This window comes from Lissotriton vulgaris, chromosome 8 (assembly GCF_964263255.1).
Source record: "Lissotriton vulgaris chromosome 8, aLisVul1.2, whole genome shotgun sequence".
NCBI classification, from domain to species: domain Eukaryota; kingdom Metazoa; phylum Chordata; class Amphibia; order Caudata; family Salamandridae; genus Lissotriton; species Lissotriton vulgaris.
Genome location: NC_141696.1, coordinates 601,952,917 through 601,975,341, shown reverse-complemented (window position 1 = coordinate 601,975,341; position 22,425 = coordinate 601,952,917).

The window sequence follows — 22,425 nt, the reverse complement described above, 5'->3', positions numbered from 1 at the left end:
AAGAAGCGCTGACATTGTGTGCCACCCAAGCGCTGTGAAGCTACCCCGATTCAGAAAAAGGGGTGGTGATGAACTGAGTGTCTGAATTGAGCAGACCACTCTTACCCAGTCCAAAGATCAGGGCTTGATCCATCACCGTTATTTATCTCACTGCCCCATCCCAGCTCAGAACCTGGCTATATGCAAATCAGTCTGTCCCTGGCCCAGTGCATCATGGGAACATGGCAGACTAAACTACCAAGCCAATTCTTCACCAGAAAGGAGACAAGCTACCGGGGACCGGTTTCTGGCATTTCAGCCGTCTTCGGCCCGGCTTGCTTGAATCCTGATGGAGCAGTGAGAAAGGGACTCATGTCTGAGTATACCCTGCCACACCTATAGTGGCCAAAAACGATTCAGAAAAAGGGGTGGTGATGAACTGAGTGTCTGAATTGAGCAGACCACTCTTACCCAGTCCAAAGATCAGGGCTTGATCCATCACCGTTATTTATCTCACTGCCCCATCCCAGCTCAGAACCTGGCTATATGCAAATCAGTCTGTCCCTGGCCCAGTGCATCATGGGAACAGGGCAGACTAAACTACCAAGCCAATTCTTCACCAGAAAGGAGACAAGCTACCGGGGACCGGTTTCTGGCATTTCAACCGTCTTCGGCCCGGCTTGCTTGAATCCTGATGGAGCAGTGAGAAAGGGACTCATGTCTGAGTATACCCTGCCACACCTATAGTGGCCAAAAACGATTCAGAAAAAGGGGTGGTGATGAACTGAGTGTCTGAATTGAGCAGACCACTCTTACCCAGTCCAAAGATCAGGGCTTGATCCATCACCGTTATTTATCTCACTGCCCCATCCCAGCTAAGAACCTGGCTATATGCAAATCAGTCTGTCCCTGGCCCAGTGCATCATGGGAACAGGGCAGACTAAACTACCAAGCCAATTCTTCACCAGAAAGGAGACAAGCTACCGGGGACCGGTTTCTGGCATTTCAGCCGTCTTCGGCCCGGCTTGCTTGAATCCTGATGGAGCAGTGAGAAAGGGACTCATGTCTGAGTATACCCTGCCACACCTATAGTGGCCAAAAACGATTCAGAAAAAGGGGTGGTGATGAACTGAGTGTCTGAATTGAGCAGACCACTCTTACCCAGTCCAAAGATCAGGGCTTGATCTATCACCGTTATTTATCTCACTGCCCCATCCCAGCTCAGAACCTGGCTATATGCAAATCAGTCTGTCCCTGGCCCAGTGCATCATGGGAACCGGGCAGACTAAACTACCAAGCCAATTCTTCACCAGAAAGGAGACAAGCTACCGGGGACCGGTTTCTGGCATTTCAGCCGTCTTTTGTCCACCCTAAGCGTGGAAGGGTATTCTCAGATGTGAGACCCTTGCTCATTGCACCATCAGGATTCAAGCAAACCGGGCCGAAGACGGCTGTAATGCCAGAAACCGGTCCCCGGGAGCTTGTTTCCTTCCCAGTGTAAGAATTGGCTTTTGTAGTTTGGTTTGCCCTGTTCCTATCATGCACTGGGACAGGAACAGACTAATTTGCATACAGCCAGGTTCTGAAACTGGGATGGTGCAGTGAGCTAAAAAACGGTGTTGGATCTAGCCCTGATCTCTTGACTGGGTGAGAGCTTTCTGCTTAATTCAGAGACTCTGTCCCTCACCACCCCTTGTTGTAAATATTTTTGTCCACCCTAAGCGTGGAAGGGTATTCTCAGATGTGAGACCCTTGCTCATTGCACCATCAGGATTCAAGCAAACCGGGCCGAAGACGGCTGTAATGCCAGAAACCGGTCCCCGGGAGCTTGTTTCCTTCCCAGTGTAAGAATTGGCTTTTGTAGTTTGGTTTGCCCTGTTCCCATCATGCACTGGGACAGGAACAGACTAATTTGCATACAGCCAGGTTCTGAAACTGGGATGGTGCAGTGAGCTAAAAAACGGTGTTGGATCTAGCCCTGATCTCTTGACTGGGTGAGAGCTTTCTGCTTAATTCAGAGACTCTGTCCCTCACCACCCCTTGTTGTAAATATTTTTGTCCACCCTAAGCGTGGAAGGGTATTCTCAGATGTGAGACCCTTGCTCATTGCACCATCAGGATTCAAGCAAACCGGGCCGAAGACGGCTGTATGCCAGAAACCGGTCCCCGGGAGCTTGTTTCCTTCCCAGTGTAAGAATTGGCTTTTGTAGTTTGGTTTGCCCTGTTCCCATCATGCACTGGGACAGGAACAGACTAATTTGCATACAGCCAGGTTCTGAAACTGGGATGGTGCAGTAAGCTAAAAAACGGTGTTGGATCTAGCCCTGATCTCTTGACTGGGTGAGAGCTTTCTGCTTAATTCAGAGACTCTGTCCCTCACCACCCCTTGTTGTAAATATTTTTGTCCACCCTAAGCGTGGAAGGGTATTCTCAGATGTGAGACCCTTGCTCATTGCACCATCAGGATTCAAGCAAACCGGGCCGAAGACGGCTGTAATGCCAGAAACCGGTCCCCGGGAGCTTGTTTCCTTCCCAGTGTAAGAATTGGCTTTTGTAGTTTGGTTTGCCCTGTTCCCATCATGCACTGGGACAGGAACAGACTAATTTGCATACAGCCAGGTTCTGAAACTGGGATGGTGCAGTGAGCTAAAAAACGGTGTTGGATTTAGCCCTGATCTCTTGACTGGGTGAGAGCTTTCTGCTTAATTCAGAGACTCTGTCCCTCACCACCCCTTGTTGTAAATAGTGAAGCTACCCCGAGCTGGGACTAGAAGGGCTGCTGCCCCCACTCACCGCCGCAGCCCCAGTGGTCTGTGTAGCCAAAGCTGCCCTGTGGAGAGCTGTAATTTGCCCCCCCGGCGGCCCTCGGTGCCAGGATAGGGCCGCCACTGTCGTGTTGTGGGCCGCGCCGGGCCCGGTTGCGGGAAGTCCTTGCGGTGGCCCCCGGAGCCTTGGGAAGGCCGCCGCGATCATCCAGTCAGGCTGAGGAGATTAGAAGCGGGCCACATAGGCCCTGAAGCCACCTACCAGCCCCACGAGACGGGGGGCGCCGGCCGAGTCACCGGCTCCGCCCCCACCCTGCGCCGCGCAGCGATAGGCTACTGCGGCCACGCCCACCGTGCCTGATCAGTTCCCGGGCCCCCGGAGATAGCTTGAGGCCAGGGAACAGCCTTACCACATCAGGGAGGCCTCTGAGGGAGTCCGAGCCCCCCCCCCACCTGCCGGAGCAGTCCCCGGAAGACCGGGGCAACGTCGGGGCAGAAGGGAGGCCCCGAGGAAAGCGCCAGAGTATTGCGGGCCTCCCCTGCCTGACCCAGAATACCCCGGAGGGCCGTTAAACGAACACGGGCCCTCACCCCAGCAACCCGAACCTCCGCAAGGGGCCCGGTCGGCCTGAAGAAAGCAGGTAACCCCCGGGGTGGAGGGCGGAAGGCCGCAGGAGGCCTCGAGTTTGCCCCTCCCCTGGGGAAAGTTGAAGTTGGGCCCTGCTGGCCCTGAGAGCCTGTGAGGAGCGGCTACCCGACAGACAGGGCCCTGAGCTGGGCCAGAACCATTATAGGAACCTTGATTTCCCGACCAGGTCCGGCATTGGGTTTGAGAGGCGACGTTTAGGCCGCTTAATGACTTGGGTGTTCCCATTTAATGGCACATTTATTTCTGCCTCAATGCAATGCTCATTTACCCTAGGCCATGGTTATTTTTGCCTTGAAGAAATGCTCTGCCAAATAGTTAATGAAATGTCCTCGGGTCTAATGAAATGATTGCCTGCATATGGAGATAGGTGTTCTTGATGACAGGTTTTACTGCTTCACAGAATGAGTTATTGCAGCAGGGATTAATGCTTTGCTCTTGTTTAAGGTTATGCTGATTTCTGACGTAATGAAAGTTTATTGTGGGGTGAAGGGCTCATTTAATGAAATGGTTCATGAGTTGAGGAAATATAAATTTTATGGTCAAGTAATGTTCCCTAACGTGCACCCCACCGTCTCCATGTACCAGCTTAAAGTGCATGTAACTTCCCTCCTGTGCCAGCTATGAAGACGCAAATACATTTGCGTCCAACGTTAACATGTCTTCTTTCAGACCCACCCTGAATGGGTTGAATATTCCGTTTCTAAGTATGCTATGCCAACGTCTTTTTGTGATGTACTTTACACGTTTTTCAGCTCTGGCGAAGTAGGCCCTGAATTCTGCCATTGAGCCCTTTTCCTGCTTTCCGACTCCGAAAGCCTCAGCCCAGGCTGTCTCTGTACCCGTGACCTCTGCCTTACTCCCTGCGCGGCTCGCGGCGCTTAGCTCGGCCTGCTGCCTGCCAAGACTGTATTCAACCTTCGAATTATCTGTTCCGCTCCTCGAAAATGCATTCCTGCCTTCTAGTTTAAGTAAACATTCCCCCAGCTGCAGAGCAAAGGGCCCGGCCTCACTGTCTCCGTGCAAGTAATTCATAGCCTCTGTTACCATGGTAGGCCCATGCCCCTCGCATTCTCATGCAGACACTTAGGCGCTTATACACGCACTCACAGTCAGTATAGAATAGCTTCTGCCCCAGAGACCTTTTCCGTTTAGATAATATGGTTCCCAAACATCAGATATCAGATATGATAGAAGTACGAGTTGATCTGACATGCCAGACTTCTGTCTCTTTCCGCCAGTGTAAATGTCAAGTCCCCTGCACCCTCTAGTTTCACGTCAATCACACGTCATGCAGCTGCGCGCGCATCCAGGCCTCAGATTTCTGCTGACATTACAAGATTCTGCTTTGTTGCCACCCACTTGTGACACCTACCTGTGACGTTTCTAGCACACACCTCTATGTTCACGCCTAGTTCACGCCTTCTAATTACGTATCACTACCATGTGTGTATTTTATCTTGTTTCTCTCAGCTGTTACGCCTACTGTATTAGTTTCTATAATGTGACTTAAGTATATAAGCTATGTATTGTCAATAAAATATTGCTCTATCCCTTCCTACACCCCAGTGGTGGTAGGAACATGATATCCGGTCTGACCATTCCTTTTTTAAGGAATAAAACCCCTAAGAACTCTAACACCACGGACTCTGCCTCTTTCTTTCCGATTGAGTTATTATTGATTAAGTACTTACCTGCATAGAAATTAGGACGGTAAATCAAATATTTACCACATTATTCTGGCGCCCGAATAGGGACCCCTCCCCCACCCCACGCGCCGGTTGGTGCGTTGCAAGCTCTGTCCCCTGCCATCAGTTAGACGGAACTACGCGTACTGGCAGGATTTCCTGTATCTCCCTCTGGCCCAAGGAGGTGACGAAGACTGCGATCAGCACCCAGACGAGGCGGTGAGGAGTGCGGAGGATCCCGACCAGAGCCTAGCCGAAAGAAGCAAGGTCCGAGGTGTCAAGAGGCCCACCAGTTTCCGAAGCATCCACGTGTCGAGTCGAGTCTGGTCCAGTCCAGTCGAGTTTTCCGAGGCCTTCTGTTTCCGTGCTTCCCGGTGAGTACCATTGCTGGGACGTATCTAGACGGGTGCATTATTATGTATCCGGTAAGGACGGGTTTGGGTACACAAATTCGGTCTGCACTGTTTTAGACAGTGTATCTGTACTGTTTAGCAGTATATCCGTTATTCTAGTTCTTGCACTGTTCTTAGCAGTGTATCTGTGCTGTTTAGCAGTACATCCAGTATAGGGGGGTAGTCATATGTCTTTCATGTGATTAATGTCGTGGTATGAGTGACTGTTTTTAATGTGTATTATTGTGTTTTTGTGTAACTAGCTGTGTTCAGAATTAAGTAGCAAGGATTGAGCATTCAGTACTAAGTAAACACGATGCCGTTTTTTAATAAGTTAAAGCAGATAGGAACTAGGAAAGGGATACTAGAGGAAGAAATTCCTATCCCCCCTAGGGACACTCCTGGAAATTTCATGTATCAGAAACATGGCTTAGATGCCATATTATATCTAGATTTATGGGCCGATTATACTAAGCATCTAGACGAGAGACACAGATGGCCTGTCACCGGAACATGGGATGCCGAGTGCATCATGAAGGTAGAAGAAGCACTATGGAAAAAGAAAGCCAGACAATCTCAGAAAGATGCCATAGAATTTTGGCGTAAAGAATCACATAAACGTGCTGAAAAAGCACTCCGTAGAGAAGACAGACATAGAGAAGAATCAGATAAAGCTCGAGAAAATGAACTAGTTACTGAAGGGATCCGAGTAAAATCAGAACAAGTAGACCGCGCACGAAACAATCTTGTAAATGGTATGTATCTTGTGGCCGAGGGTTCGCCTGAAGCCACTTCAGAAATACCGAAAGACCTGCCGCCACCATTGGTTCCAACTAAAGTAAATCACAGGACTACTAAGGACATATTTCTGAATTCCTATCTAAACGATGTAGCACCCGCTTACACCAATCCGCGTGCCCACGTCCCGCCTACTGACGGTGACGGAGATGGCAACCCGCCTCCAGACCATATCCCGCCATTACCGCAACAAGGTTTCTCCGTCCGACAGCCTGTCGTTCCTCCTCCTCCACCACTTCCCGCACCTAAAATTAATATACCAAATCCGTTTCTACCTGACCCTACTAAAAGACAAGTTCAAGTACATATACAGACTCCACAGAGGGATAATGCCCAAGCCTCTGCCTCAGGAGGTGCGACCGGGGGTCACCAGACCCCGCCAGCAACACACAGATTACACCTTAGGGACATGCAGAACCACCTTACGCCCCAATCACCCCGTTTCGACAGACTCAAAGGACCGCTTTCAGTTTGCAGATATGATCCAGTACCCGGCAAAGACGATAGAATGTTGATAGCATCGCTACGCTTACGACAAGCTACAGATTACCTAATATTGTTCTCAGGAATGAAAGAGCACCTAGATAGAATATATCATTTTGTCCAGACTGGGGAAGATCCTGATAGTATTAAGGAGGCCATGGCACATCAGAAAGTTGACACTCAAGCATATATACTACGTTTTTTCATAAATTGCTTAATAAGAGAACGAGACAGGCCTGAGACAGAACAGGATGAATTAGAGGCACTCAACAAGTGGGGTCAAAATATATCCGAAGGAAAACATGATAAAGGGGGTTGCATAGCCAGTATGTACAGGAAAATAAGAAAAGCAGTGATAGAAACACACGAAAAAGAGAAAGAAAGAGCTTCCTCCGAGGAGGAGGAAGAACCTGAAGAACCTGAAGAACCAGAAAAAACTGCAGATACGATAGCGTATGTAGGTAAGGGAACTTACCTTAGGAAAGGCATTCGTCCAGAAAGCAAGAGAGTTTTTCTCTCTGGCATATCAAAACCGAATTCTCCTGAACATCAGTTCCAAGAGACTGATAAAATGCTTCGAGAACAAATGGGGTACCATGTACTCAATTCTATGGATGAACAAGAACTAGCCCGGTCAGCAGTACTATGGGCTGACAATCCGAACATATACAATGATGACACAGTAGCGCAGACATTTCTGAACCTTTCCCCAGACGAGCAGAAATTAGCAGGTGTATACATGATTCAGCACCTCCTCACGTTATACAGAAACAAACATTCTGATCCAGGTCCCTTACACGATACATTAGAAGCACTACTCATGGATAGATGGAGAGGCCTAAGTACCAAGTTAATACAAATAATTCTAGAACAACGGCACAGATATAACACCTTTTTGAGTTCACAATATGTTCCCGCCCCGCCCCCAGAAAGAAAAATGTACCATATGGAGCGTCTGCATGGCATTGAAAGTCAGAACCCCTTATGAGAAGTACATCCAGTTATGGGTACCGATAATACATTGAAACGTGTGTATGTACACACACCTCTGACCAAGTTAGAACTATTGGAAATGAAGAAACTAGTACCCTGTCATGATAAAGACCCTGCAGGTTTTCACAGAGAACTTAAAGACATGCTACTGATGGGAGATTACACATATGCAGATATCATGAAAATGTTAAAGGTATTGTTGCCCACAGGCATCTACGAGAAACTTAAGGAAAGAGAATGGGAGGTGGGAGACAAAAAGATAATATGGGCAGAAATAGAGGACGAGGAAAAACTTCGTACCCCAGGGCTAGGCCTTGGGGAGAAAACTAAAGCATTACCAGGTTTGATAGTACAGGTTCTGCCAAGATTACTGACAACTAGAAAGGAAGACTGGGATGCAATCTCAGCCTGTAAACAGAAACACGATGAAGATACTAGTGACTTCTATTCAAGATTCGAGAAATGTTTCCTTATTAATAGTGGCCTTAAACCAAGTAGCGAATCGTACCCGCACCTTTTTGTATCAAAGTTAGTCGAGAATTCCCTGGCAGCAGTTAAAACTCGTGTATATAAAGTTGAAAGTACATGGCAAGCAAATTCGCCATCCCAGATGTTACAAATGTTACAATACCATCAGAACAGAATTAGAGAAGAACAGGATCATGAACAGAAACGTATGAAAGACACGAAAATGAAAATGTTAGTGGCCCAGTCGGTTCCAGCCGATGGCCAGAGAAAGGGTACGACCCAGACCCAGAATTCAGCAGCTCCCGTGAAAGGGACATGCAACTATTGCAAGCAGCCAGGTCACTACGTACACGAATGCCCGGTCCTGAAACACAATATAGCAATAGGAAAAACTAAAGAAAGACCGCATCCGCCTAGACACGACCAGGGTCAGCAACAGACTTCACAGAATTCACAACCTATGCATGCTTCATCACATACAGGACAGACCGCTGCGGTATCACAGTCGCAGTCACAGCCACAGCCCATTGCTGCAACACAGCAAGTTTCACAACAGATGTACCAGTATGCCCAATCTAATTACCCCGATTATCCACGATACACATGAAACAGCCTAGAGAGGGAGTTTGGCTTGCCTCTTATTGAGATTCCTGTAGATCAAGAGGGTCCTTATGTACACAGTCAAGTATTGGGAAAAGACAGAAAGTTTTTAATAGACACAGGGGCAAGCCGCACAACAATCAGCCACGACGAAGTCCCAGGGGCACCCCTCTCAGGCTCACAGAATGTTTCCCTTGGTTTTTCAGGACAACCTATTGTAAATGAGGTATCGAAACCCGTCCCCCTGGCTGTGGGTCCATTATCACGTGTTACAGACTTGTTACTTACAAAATCATGTCCAGAAAATCTGTTAGGTATCAAGACATTGAAGGCTCTAGGAGCAGTGATATGTTGTTCTCCGGAAGGAGTTAGACTTTTCTTACGTGACTTTAAGGGTCACTATGTGCTACGAGAGTTTGATGTTAGATTGAAAAATGTACCAGAACACTTGTGGGCACAAGGCCCAACCGATGTAGGCTGCATGCACATTACACCATACCGTGTTACACTGAAACCAGGTGTTGTTTTACCACGAATCAGACAATACAAGTTACCACCCAATGCTGTAGTGGCTTTACTGGAAATCATTGAAGAGCTCATTGCCCAAGGAGTGGTCGTAGAGACCGACTCCAACATCTGTAATTCCCCTATCATTCCGATTCTTAAACGTACTGATCCCAATGCACCGCCAGTATATCGGCTGGTGATTGATTTACGAGAACTGAATAAATGCATTGTACCACAGTACCCTGTGGTTCCCGACATCTCTTCCCTATTGACTGCCATTGATTCAGAAGCAACGTTCTTTACTGTAATTGACCTCAAGAACGCCTTCTTCAGTGTGCCCATTGACCCAGAGAGCCAATACCTTTTCGGATTCAGTTTAAATGGACGAAGTTTCAAATTTTCACGCGCACCTCAAGGATTCACAGAAAGCCCCAGCATCTATAGTCAAGCACTGAAAAGACAACTTGATTGTATTCAAATGCCAGTTAACACCGCCTTACTACAATACGTCGATGATCTGCTGATCACCGCACGAAGCGAACCCGAATGTGAACAAGCATCACTGACAGTTTTACATTTTCTGGCCGACAAGGGACACAAGGTGTCTCCTTCGAAGCTACAATTCTGTGTTCAGCAAGTTGTGTACTTGGGTCACTTGCTGTCCAAAGTGGGGAGACAGCTCACTCCTGACCGTATCCAGTTAATTGTAAATATTCCACAACCCCAGACACAAAAGGAAGTGCGGGCCTTCATAGGCCTCACCTCGTACTGCAGACAATGGATTCCTCAGTATGCATTTCTAGCTAAACCACTCATTCAGTTGACAACACAGGAGGCAGCGACTTCGACTGCCCTTCCTTGGACTCAGGAACATACACACGCCTTTGAGGAATTAAAGAAAGCTTTATGCCAAGCACCAGTTTTAGCGACACCATGTTACAGCAAACCTTTTACACTTTTTGTTACAGAACGTGATGGTACAGCATTGTCTGTCCTCACTCAAGACCAAGCAGGTTCACATAAGCCTTGCGCTTATTTTTCAAGTACATTGGATGCAGTAGCCCAGGCACTCCCTGCGTGCTTAAAGTCAGTAGCAGCAACAGCACTAGCAATCAGACAGAGCGATTCGATTGTATTAGGACATCCATTAACAGTACAAGTTCCACATTCTGTAGAGGTTCTTTTAAACAGAACTCAGACTCAACACTTGACTATAGCACGACTGACAGGTTATGAATTAACGCTATTCCAGCCACACATAGAAATCAGACGCTGCAGCATTCTAAATCCCGCAACATTGTTACCTTTGATTATGACAGATCCAGCCCCGCATGATTGTATAGAGATCATTAATGCAGTAACAAAGCCCCGACGAGACTTAACAGATGTTCCATTGGCAAATCCAGACCTGACACTTTACGTGGATGGTTCATGTATGAGAATAAGTACAGGAGAATTAGTGGCCGCATATGCAGTGACCACTGAAACTGAAGTTAAAGAAACATATCGTATTGAGACACTGTCCGCTCAAGCGGCAGAGCTCATTGCTCTGACCCGAGCCTGTATACTAGCCAAGAACAGAAATGTTAACATATACACTGATTCCCGTTATGCTTTCGGAGTCGTACACGACTTCGGAATGTTATGGCAAGAACGAGGTTTTTTGACCTCTCATGGTGCCAAGATCCAACACGGTCCCCTCATTCAAGCACTGTTAGAAGCAATACATCTGCCTTCAGGCATATCCGTCATGAAGTGTAAAGCACATACTAAAGTTACAGATTCTGTTTCCCAGGGTAACGACCTGGCAGACCAGACAGCAAAACATACAGCATTGACTCACACCCAGACAACTGACGTGACAAAGACAATAGTACCGACACATTGTATGACAGTTAGGGATCCCGCACTAGATGTAATAGATATTCAGACACATGCTACTGCAGATGAGATAAAGAAATGGACTGAACTAGGAGGGATCCAGACAGATCAAGGTTGGATGACGAAGGGAAAATCTACATGGTTTCTCCCCGACTCTATGGTTCAAGTCATAATCAATACAGCACATAGTCCAGCACATCTAGGAGAGAAAGCGATGTTAGACAGTTTACAGAATCTCTGGTACAACAAACACTTACGAGCAGCAGCAAAACAGAAAGTGCGTACTTGCATGATCTGTTGTCAGTTCAATCCAGGTAAAAGCGTCCCTATAGAGCAAGGTGGATTTCATCCTCCCGATCACCCTTTTGAAGTCCTCCAGATGGATTATATCCAGATGGACCATTGTCGAGGATTCAAGTACGTCCTCGTAATTGTTTGTGCACTTTCCCGTTGGACCGAAGCATATCCAGTCCCAGATTACACTGCTCCGACCACTGCCAGGCAGCTGGTTCGAGAATTCTTTCCACGATACGGCTTGCCTCGTGTCGTGTACTCAGATAACGGACAGCCATTCTCATCCGAACTCATGAAACAGGTTTCCCTGCTGCTAGGATATCAGTGGAAATTCCATTGTGTCCGACATCCCGAAGCCGCTGGCCTTGTAGAGAGGCATAACCAGACACTAAAGACCCGCCTTGCTAAAATCTGTAAAGAGAAAGGGGTCGACTGGATAGTCGCCCTGCCAGTTGCATTGTTCTACATGAGAATGGTAGCCCATTCGAGATCAGGACTATCCCCGTATGAAATGGTCTTTGGAAGACCACCGAATATGTGGGGGACGCCCATACCTAAGAAAATTACCGATGTTGATTGTAATATGCTGACAGATTACCTTGCCTCCTTGATGTCTGCACTCCAATCATGTCGTTCACAGGTTGCCGCAGCCTTCCCTGACAACACTGATGTAAAGCCGCATGATGTCCGTCCCGGCGACACAGTCCTAATTAGGAACTTCGACAGGAAAAGTCCGCTGGAGCCCCGCTGGAAAGAGCCGAAGACCGTCCTTCTTACAACACGGACCTCTATCAAGGTGGAAGGCCGAAAGGGGTGGATCCATACGAGCCATATAAAAAAATGCAATGAACTGATGCCAGAAACAGACTCGTCCACCCCCTCCAAAGACTGCCTCGATACTAAAGACTTTAAAGTTACCAAACAAGAGAAAACTCCCCAAGAGGAGTACCGTATGAAACTTCGATCTAGCAAGTCAGACAGTTTAATTGTTTAAGTCCTCCCCTAGGTGAATCGGTTAAATAGTTTCTGACATGTATCCCCTAGATCGAGATAGAGAGAGAGAGAGACAACTCAAGAAACATACATATTGTAAATCACTCCGTAGTCACTGTATAGTGACATTATTGGTTATGTTTTTTCTGAGTCTTTTGATTATTGTTGCTAGTATATTGCTTCCCATATACTACCCTATCTTCAAGCGTGAACAATCTGCTTACAATGTTTCTGCTGAACATTCTTTTAGTGAATTACCTCCCCACGAACTTTCTTACAGACTCGCGCTGCGCAACAACACTTTCATTAGTATGTTACACCACTCCCATCAGACTAACAATGCTACAAACTGTTGGATATGTGGCCGACTCCCTCCCTACCAGAAATACAAGGGAGTTCTGCCCCTCTTTCCGTACCCGTTCACTCACAATGGCTCCTGTGGTGCATGGCTTAGAATAATAAATTCCTTAGATCCTGATGTCGCTGTTTTTAAAGGGAGCTGGGTTTGGGGAAACTTGAACTTAGTTCTGCTTAATGCCTGTTACCCTGACAAGAAGGGACTTCCCATTAGAATAGGAACTGATCTAGAAAATGAAGTATATGGATTAGGTAATTACACAATTAACCTTATGATTCTTACTGTCGAAGCCGAAGCTGCACCAGTTCTCCCTGCTATGTCAGTATTACCAGTCACTGGTGATTTATGTGTCAGTAAGAAGGGTTCAGTACACTTAGGTCATAGCAAATGTACTACTGTGGTCGAATTCAGTGACCAAGGCAAATCTTCCTTTAGAGCTACTCGTCATTCCTACTTTGTTTGTGGCCATACCGCATACATACGCTTACCTCCAGATTGGGATGGTACCTGTTACATTGCATTCCTTCTGCCACCTGTTTTTCTAGCGCCTCCTGATTATCATAGAAATACAAATCTAGTAAAGAATAGACTCCGAAGAGACCTCCCGATTGTCGACTACACTGAAACGGCATGGGAGCAATACACAGATTTCAATAAAGGATTCTTTTTCTTCACGGGTCCCGTCCAAAATAGTAAACTAATACGCAGATTAACTAGAACACTTGAAGCAGTAGTGAATGAAACTGCCTCCGCCCTAGGTAACTTAACAGAGGAGCAGTCCGCCATGCGGGTTGTTGTTCTTCAGAATCGTCTTGTTATTGACGTCATCTTGGCAGACAGAGGCGGAGCTTGTAAGGTCATCGGGTCAAGTTGCTGTGTTTTCATTCCAGAAAACGCGCCAACGGTATACCAAGCTATTACACGTCTTCATAAAATTGCAAATCAGATACATCAGAATCCAGGCACCTGGACTTGGTCCGGTTGGTTCTGGACAACGTTAACTGCTTGGGGATGGAAGATCCTATCCTTCCTAGGCATTGCCCTTGTCATAGTATTCAGTTGCTGCCTGTGCCTACAGTGTGGGCCAGCGATTTGTGGACTGTGTGCCACATCGTGCATTGAACATTCCAGTTTTCTCTCAAAACGTGAAACGAAGAGAGATGAACAAATGATGTTACAAGAACAGACTGATCGATTCATGAGGATCGATATATCATGAAGGGTCCGTAGGGAACAAGGAGGGAATGAGGAAATATAAATTTTATGGTCAAGTAATGTTCCCTAACGTGCACCCCACCGTCTCCATGTACCAGCTTAAAGTGCATGTAACTTCCCTCCTGTGCCAGCTATGAAGACGCAAATACATTTGCGTCCAACGTTAACATGTCTTCTTTCAGATCCACCCTGAATGGGTTGAATATTCCGTTTCTAAGTATGCTATGCCAACGTCTTTTTGTGATGTACTTTACACGTTTTTCAGCTCTGGCGAAGTAGGCCCTGAATTCTGCCATTGAGCCCTTTTCCTGCTTTCCGACTCCGAAAGCCTCAGCCCAGGCTGTCTCTGTACCCGTGACCTCTGCCTTACTCCCTGCGCGGCTCACGGCACTTAGCTCGGCCTGCTGCCTGCCAAGACTGTATTCAACCTTCGAATTATCTGTTCCGCTCCTCGAAAATGCATTCCTGCCTACTAGTTTAAGTAAACATTCCCCCAGCTGCAGAGCAAAGGGTCCGGCCTCACTGTCTCCGTGCAAGTAATTCATAGCCTCTGTTACCATGGTAGGCCCATTCCCCTCGCATTCTCATGCAGACACTTAGGCGCTTATACACGCACTCACAGTCAGTATAGAATAGCTTCTGCCCCAGAGACCTTTTCCGTTTAGATAATATGGTTCCCAAACATCAGATATCAGATATGATAGAAGTACGAGTTGATCTGACATGCCAGACTTCTGTCTCTTTCCGCCAGTGTAAATGTCAAGTCCCCTGCACCCTCTAGTTTCACGTCAATCACACGTCATGCAGCTGCGCGCGCATCCAGGCCTCAGATTTCTGCTGACATTACAAGATTCTGCTTTGTTGCCACCCACTTGTGACACCTACCTGTGACGTTTCTAGCACACACCTCTATGTTCACGCCTAGTTCACGCCTTCTAATTACGTATCACTACCACGTGTGTATTTTATCTTGTTTCTCTCAGCTGTTACGCCTACTGTATTAGTTTCTATAATGTGACTTAAGTATATAAGCTATGTATTGTCAATAAAATATTGCTCTATCCCTTCCTACACCCCAGTGGTGGTAGGAACATGATATCCGGTCTGACCATTCCTTTTTTAAGGAATAAAACCCCTAAGAACTCTAACACCACGGACTCTGCCTCTTTCTTTCCGATTGAGTTATTATTGATTAAGTACTTACCTGCATAGAAATTAGGACGGTAAATCAAATATTTACCACAGAGTACCTACACTTAACCAGCGAAATGTTAACTTCTGCTAATTGAATGTTTTATCTTTAATGAACATGTGTAAGCTCCTGGTTAGTGCTGCAATCCCTGAATGCCTACAGAAAACTATTGAATTCGGTGGTCCCTACCTACTGAACGGTTTTACCCGGCTAATTAACTGTTCTAAATTTAATGAAAGGTGATTCCTACCTAATAAGGTGCTCATTCTAGCCCTCGAGGGACTGCTGGGCCCGAAAGTTAACCCCCTCCTGGGGCAATGGTTAGTAACAGTTATTGCTAGGCCCTGATCGATGACAAGGTTGCTCTGGCCGGCTGAAATACTTGTGCCTGCCTAAGGAAAGGTCTTGTTCCGACATAATAAGATGGGGCCTGAGTTCTACTGACCTGTTTACTCCCGATTGGGAAATGTTTGGGTTTTGCCTAATGAAATTTTGGCCTTACCTAAGGTGATGTTGCCTGACCTCCGGTCTGGGGTATTCCTGAGTCTATATAAAAAGGTTTACTCTTATGCAAGGAAGTGTGCACCTTCACCAGATGACAGGCTTATCCCCGTCTAATGACCTGGATCTATGACAGGGTTGTTTATCCCTGCCTAATGCCATGATTAGTGTGGCCTGATGACATGTTTATTCTGCATGGAATGTTTTACATTTAATGAAATGTTCTATCCTCATTTTAGGCACTGCTTATTCCTGCTGAAGGAAATGTTTTACTCTTGCAAAGTAGTTTAATGAAAGGTTCACCCTTGCTTAGTCTTACTGTGGTTTCCATAATTTTATTTTCAGCGTCTTCTCCTTTGGAGCAGTTTCTTTTCATGCGAAACCACAGTAAGACTAAGATCTAGAGGATACAGTGAAAGAATACTTGAGAAAAGCAAGAAAAAAGTTGAATCCAAAACGAGATCAATGATATTGACTACAAGAAGAGTGAAAGATAAATCTGATGAATCACCAAGATTTGTGACAACCTTCAGTAAGGAAAGTGGCATCATCAAGAGTAAAATCCAAAAATACTGGCATCTGATATCGGGAGATCCTGATCTAAGAAAAATCGTAGGTGATGGACCGAAAATGAGTTACAAAAAACCATTCTCACTGAAAGACCAACTGGTAAGAAGCCATTTTAAATCTAAGAAACCTGGAAAGGAAAATAATTGGCTAACTGATCAACGGAATGGATTTCGAAAATGTAATGCATGCAAAGCTTGCAAAATTGGCCTGAACAAGAATGCCTACGACGAACCGGATGGTAAAAAAACGCCCATCGAAGGAAAAATAACTTGCTCATCCACACATGTGGTCTATGTGATTCAGTGTAAATGTGGGTCATGCTACATTGAGAGTACAACCTGTGCTCTAAAAAAACGAATATTAGAGCACATCAGAGCTGTGAAAAATAAGGACATGGCTTATGCAACAGCTAAACACATGATATCATGTCAGAAAGGAGATTGGAAAGCAATGTCGTATTTTGGCATACATATGGTCAACTTGGGAGAACGAGGGGGTAACAGGCTACGCAAATTGCGACAAATCGAATCCAAATTCATTATCAGACTGAAAACTAAGATGCCCAGAGGGATGAATTTTGATGAGGAACTTTACGTACATTTGGAATGAGGATTGAAATATATTGACTTCATTCAAAAATGTAGACTGTGAGCGAACACTACACTATGGGGTACTATACCCATGTAAGAGACTACTGTTAAAAACATTGTTAAAAATATCATTCTCCAAATAATAGAACCAGAAGAAATGAACCATTGCATGCGCGTAAAGCAGCGCGACTGAGAAATGAGAAATGATAAAATGTATCAGGATATTGGAATTTATTGGAGAACAATCTAACATTGAAGAGAAGGATAATAATGTTTTGAAATCATAGGTGCTTAAAATGGGTACTATACCCGGTACAACAGATATTGTCTACATATGATGCTAATATGAGACTTGAATCATTGTGTGCGCGTAAGGCAGAGCGTATACATATTAGAATGTTGAGAATTGTACATATTGTGATCACACGTTGCATTTTCACTTTGGAATGTAATTAACTACTAGTCCCATAATGCACCCTTACTGCGAACTGGGATAAATAGTGGACATAGAAAAAAGCTCACTTACCGTGAACAAAGCCTGTGATGGCTGAAACGCGTTGGTCCGAGCTGGAGAAATAAAGTAAAGCTGTTTAAACCTTACAAACGCTGAGTGCCGCATTCTTGGAGAAAAATTGTTATTGGGCCCTGATCCGGCCCCGTTGCAGAGCACCCATGTAACAAAGTGAGATTCACTCTGGATTAATTTCAGTAGGTTATATTTAATCAGCCCCAACCAACAGTCAGCTAACAACTGACAAACATGGAATTACAAGATATGGGAACCTTGATATCATGTGGTTCCAAACTCTAGGTTCCAACATGGAACCAGAAAACCCAGGATGACAGGTCATCACACTTCTCCCTCTTAAACACTAAACAGGTTTACATGTCCAGCAATGAAGTAGGCAACGGAAAGAAAAGGTAAAGCAAAGAAGAAACTATCTAGACATAATCACGCAAGTGAACAGGAGGCCTACATACTCTCACACTCTTGCGAGAATAATTAGAACGCAGATCAGGAACAGCAACAGCATCATCACATTTCCCCTTTCCACCAAAATGAGAAACACGACTATTGTTCCAGATACGACCATCCTCCGTCTTTACAGCATTTTTGAAAATTTTCAAAATGGTTCTAGGAACAGAAAACTTCGACCAGTTTAGACAGCCCACAGGAGCCCTGATTTTTACTACCTCACCCACCTTGAACTTGGAATCCTTAGCAGAATTTCTCCTATCCACATAAATTTTCCTTTTTCTCTGAAGTTCCAATTCCCTTTCTCTCCATGCACCCACCCCATTATTTTTTACACCCTTGTCTGCAGCCATCCAGGCAGGACACAAACAAGTATTTGGTGCTCTACCCTTGAAAAGTTCAAACGGGGTCTTTCCTGTGGTAGAGTGAGGAGAGAATCGATAAGCTGAAATTCTGTTCTGTAACTCTTTTCTCCAGTCCAAATTGTTAACCCTCGCCAACTGAATGCTTTCCTTCAAAGTTTTATTGAGTCTCTCCAAAGCACCATTTGCTTCTGGGTGATACAAAGAAATCTTCTTGTGAACTATGCCACACTTACTGAGATACTCCTCGACTTTCCCAGAACAAAATTGAGGCCCATTGTCAGAAAGAATTGAGTTTGGAAAACTCTCACGTTTAAAGATAGACTCCAAAAAGGAGATAACAGACTCACTTGTAATCTCCCTTACCAAACTGACCTCAACCCATCTAGAATACAAATCCAATAAAACCAACATAAATGGAGTTTGATGCTCGCCATGTAAGGGCCCCACAATATCAACTGCAACTTCATCCCAGGGGGACCTGGGCAATCTCCTGCAAACCATAGGAGAAGACCTCGTCCTCAAAACGTTATCACTTGCCTGACAAGAAGAGCAATCCCTAACAGCGCGTTCCACCAACAAATCGATACCTGGCCACCAGAAGTCCATTTGTATGCGTTCTTTCGTCTTGGAAATACCCAAGTGACCCTCATGAGACATGTCCACCAGAACACTTCTGAGGTTATTAGGAGGTACTAACCTAGTACCTCTCATGAGTAAACCATCTACCACTGCCAACTCATCAGCAATCAAAGACCACGGCTTCTTTAAAGAACGAGACCTGCCATCTTCCAACAATTTAATGACCTCCAACAATTCCTCATCCTTACTCAGCTCCTCTCTCCAAGCATCTTCTTTCACCGCCCCCAAGGTAACATCACACACCTTTAATTCAGCCTCAAAATCGTCAGCCAAAACCTCCTCAACATTTTCTACAACATCCGCCAACCTAGACAGACAATCTGCCGAGACATTAGTTTTTCCTGGGATATATTCAAACTTGAACATAAACTCCTGCAAAGAAATTACCCATCTCCTTATTCTTGCCGAGATGGAGTCTAATCCCTTCTTTTCAAACACTTCCTTTAGCGGTTTGTGATCAGACCTGACGGTAAAGGAGGAACCCCAAACAAACTTCCTGAATTTATTCACAGCCCAATATATACCAAGCGCCTCTTTCTCTATGACAGAGTAATTCAACTCTGCCCCCTTCAAACATCTCGAAGCACAAGCTATAAGGACCTCCTTGCCTTTCCTCAGCTGTAACAACAAGGTACCCAGACCCTTACTGCTAGCATCTGTTACAATAAACGTTGGATCGCCTGGAACAAACGCCTGCAAATTTGGTGCATTCCTCAGATCCATCTTCACCTGGTCAAACTCTCTGCTACACTCCTCAGTCCAATTAAACACAGCATTTTTACACATGATCTTCCTCAGATTAATAGTCTTATCTGCAGAGTTTCTGACAAACTTATTGTAAAATTCTGCCATGCCCAAAAATGATGAAACCTCTTCTTTTGAACATGGTTCCTTCAATTTCTCAATTGTTTCAACAAGATCCTTTTTTGGACAAATGCCCTTCCTAGAGATATGGTGGCCCAAATAATCCAGTTCATTGACACCAAACTTGCACTTGCTCTGACGCAGAGTCAAACCAACTTCCAACATTTTCTTCAACACCAGGCAAACCCTCTCATCATGTTCCTGTTCGTTCTTACCAGAAATGAGAACATCATCCTGATAACATCTTACCCCCGGTATTCCTTTGAACAGATCTTCAATAATTCTCTGGAATACCGAGGCTGCCGAAACCAGCCCAAAAGGCATTCTTAAGAACTTGAATGCACCCATTGGTGTAATAAAACTAGTAAGCTCTTGACACTCTTCTTTTAGCGGAACTTGGTGATAAGCCGAAGCCATATCTAAGGTGGTGAAATAGCAAGCCCCATCTAACGTAGAAACCAACTCCTCTATGTTTGGCAAAGGGTACTTGTCAACTATTACCTCTTTGTTTAAAGCACGAAGGTCAACACACAGCCGAATCTCATTATTAGGCTTCCTCGCGACCACAATTGGTGCGAGCCACTCAGTCGCTTCTACTGGTTGTATAACCCCAGTCGACAACAACTTCTCAATCTCTTTACCCACAGCATCCTTTACACAAATTGGAATGCGTCTTACTTTAGCAGCAACAGGCACTGCACCCAACTTCAGTTTGATGTTGTGATTGTAACCTTTTATACATCCTAGTTTCTCACTGAACAACTCTTTATAGTTCTTAATGAACTTGTTCTCAACATTGTCTACAGCCTGTACCTGAATAACTGGATGAGCATTTGGATTGAGACTCACACCCAACCTTGCCAGATGAGAGCAACTCAACAAGTTGTCACCCCAGTTTACCACATAGACTTTTGCTTCTGTATACCTCCCTTTATATTCAATGCAGTCAAAAAAGTAACCCATTATTTTTATGGGATGTTCTTGATAACCTGCCGATCTTATATCCGGTTTACACAAAGTTTTTTTCTTCCCAAACACATTTTCAAACACCTCATTTGAAATAAAAGTAACATGTGAGCATGAATCAAATTTCATCAACACACTTGCTTCCCCAATCAACACATAATCAGAAGGATGTTCTACAACATCATCATTAATCTGAAAGCTGACCAACTTAGTCTCAGTCTTCATAGCTCTCCCAACTCTTGTTCTACAATTTCTACCAATGTGTCCCTTTCTGCCACACACATTGCAATTGAACTTGAGAGCAGGACACTCTCTCGCATTTGCCATATGCCCATATTTCCCACATCTATAACAGGTTCCTTGAAAAGGAGTTGTGAATTTCTTACCCGACTGTATTTTAGAAATTCCACCATCAACCTCCCCTTTCAACCTTTCCTCCTCACACACCTCTTTTTTTTTCTTCTCATCCTGTCTCTTCACAGCCTGACACACCACTTCTTGTGTTGAAGAACTACTTGGTTTTTCATCCTTTTTCTCCTTGCTTAGTTCCCCAACGCATTTTAACATATGTTCAACCCTTTTTGCAATACCTACTACTTCTTCAAGTGCAGGCTCATCCTTTAGCCACAACTCTTCCCTTATCTTATCACTCACGCATCTCAAAACGAACTGATCCCTAATACGTTCTTCCACTAAACCTCCAAACTTGCAACTTGAAGCCAACTTTCTTAGAGCAGTAATGTACTCCTCAACACTCTCTTCCTTACCCTGCTCTCTTAACCCGAAATAGTACCTTTCCATGATTGTACTCACTTTAGGAAGATAATGTAAATCCAACTGCCTAGCACACACCTCATACTCATTCAATCCTCTTTGTTCTGCTTGAGGAATGACCGGAAGAGTCTCCAAAATCTCTTGGCCTTCTCCGCCCAAACAATGCATCAATAAAGCATGCTTCCTTTCACCACTCAAATTTGCACCACACACCCTTGCGTAATTTTCAAAGATCTTTTTCCATTTTTTCCACCTAATCAGTGGTTCACCCGGTTCCATCAGGAAGAAAGGTGGTGCAGTTACATTCTGCATTTTACAGCACCAATTCCACTCAAAACCCTTACACTTGTACCACTATTAAATCTTTATCAACAAAGTACCACCTCCCTTCCCTCAAAAAGGTGTGCCCATCACCGTCGACAGGCTTCAAGTTCCTCAATGTGGAATCTGTCCGCCAAGCTCCTCCGACTTTTCTCTCCCTCGCGTTTTCACTCGTTTTCCTTACAACGGGTCCTTCAGTCCTCCTTCTCCATTGAAGTATATATTCTTATAATGCCACGCTCCAAACCGCTGCTTCAGTTGTATCAATTCTCTTGAAATGACAGAAAAAACGAATAAAATCGATTAAAAAAAAAAAAAATCCAAGATGGCCGCGACTAATCCATCACAAACATTCAGACTTGTTTCCAAGGTGGATTGGGCTTTCTTGTCTTCTTTTTTCAAAACCAAGTCAAAATGGCCGCCACAACATTAAATGTTTCTTTCTTTGGCAATTTGGGCCTGTTTTTTTCTTTTCCCAACCTAAAATGGCCGCTAGGAAACAATTGTATCAGTTTCTATGGGCGATCTTGCTTGTTTTTTTCTTCCATGAAACACGCCCAAACCAAGATGTCCGCCACCTTTTTCTCAAACAAAAGGACTTATTTCT